This window comes from Triticum dicoccoides, chromosome 5A (assembly GCF_002162155.2).
Source record: "Triticum dicoccoides isolate Atlit2015 ecotype Zavitan chromosome 5A, WEW_v2.0, whole genome shotgun sequence".
NCBI lineage: Eukaryota > Viridiplantae > Streptophyta > Magnoliopsida > Poales > Poaceae > Triticum > Triticum dicoccoides.
In genome coordinates, this window is record NC_041388.1 from 582,262,202 (window position 1) to 582,263,694 (window position 1,493).

Here is a 1,493-nt window from a genome sequence, read left to right on the forward strand (position 1 = left end):
CCATCCACCCTGACGACCGCTCACCGCGCTCCCGACATTGGCGCCCGTCGCCGGCGCTGCCTCGCCCCCGTCACCAACCCTCGCCGCCCCGGAGTTCGACGCACCTTCGCTTCGCCATCTTCTCCGTCGTCGCCATCATCCCCAGCTTCCTCCCCGAGCCCCGCTACCTCGTACCCTACAACCACCTCGAGAGGCCCCCTCCTTCTCTGCCTCGCGCCCGCCGCGCACCGGGCGCGCCCACGGCCGCACACACACGCGCATGCCACCCGCCCCCCACGCCGGCCCGGACCTCCCTCGCCCGCCTCCACTTGCCTGCCCGCATCTGCCGCGCCATGGCTTCGCTTGGCCATCGCCCCTACTGCACGTTGCTGCTGCTCGGCTTCGCCGCTGCCGCGCATGCGCGCCCGAGCCCCGCGCACTCACCGCCCCATCTGGCTCTGGCGAGCGCGTCCGCCGCCGAGCTCGCGCTCCCAGCACTGGCCGCTCGCCGCGTCCGCCTCCGCCCATTTTTGCTGCTGCAGCCGCCCCCCTGCATCGGCGCTCTGCATCCGCACCCTCGCCCGCCCCTGGAGCCCCGCACTCGCCCGCATCCTTCGCCCCCCGCGCGTGTCCTCCACCGCCCAGGTTCGACCTCCCACGGGGCTCCGCGCCGTTAACCACCACTCGGGTGCCCGTCGCCCGATGCCCCCTACGCCCGCCCGATCCGCTAAGGCCCCCTAGGCCTATGACGAACAGGGCCCACGCCCAGAATGAAAATGATAAAAAAAGAGAAATTTATAAATAAATAAATAAATAAATAATAAGCAAATAATAGATAAAAATATTAATTAATTAATTAAAGAATTAATTAACTTAATTATTTTTTATTAATTAAACTAATCAATTAACTAAACTAATTAAATTGTTAGTTAATTAATTAATCAGTCAATGACATTGGGGCCCACCCCCTTAATTAATCCTGATTAGGCTAATTACTGTGTTTAATTAAAATGGGTCACTGATAGGTGGGACCCACCTGTCAGGTTGACCATGTCAACTGCTGACATCATGATGACGTCAGCAAACACTATTTTGGATAATGTTGATTTAACTAATTAAATAAATCCTTAAAGTGTTTTAAATCTTTTAAAATTAATATAAAATAAACCGTAGCTCGGATGGAAAACTTTGTATATGAAATGTGCTCAGAACGACGAGACGAATCCGGATACGCAGCCCGTTCGTCCACCACGCATCCCTAGCATAGCGAACACGCAACTTTCCCCCTCCGGCTCCTCTGTCCGAAAAAAACGTGAAACACCGGGAATACTTTGCCGGATGTTTCCCACTTCATCGGTACCACCTCGTACCGCGTTAGGGCACACCTAGATTTACGCTTTGTCATGTCATGCATCGTCTTGCATTTGTTTGCATTATATTTATTGTTTCTCCCCCCTCTTCTCTCGCTAGACACCGAGACCGACGTCGCTGCTACCCATTACGACTAAGGTGTT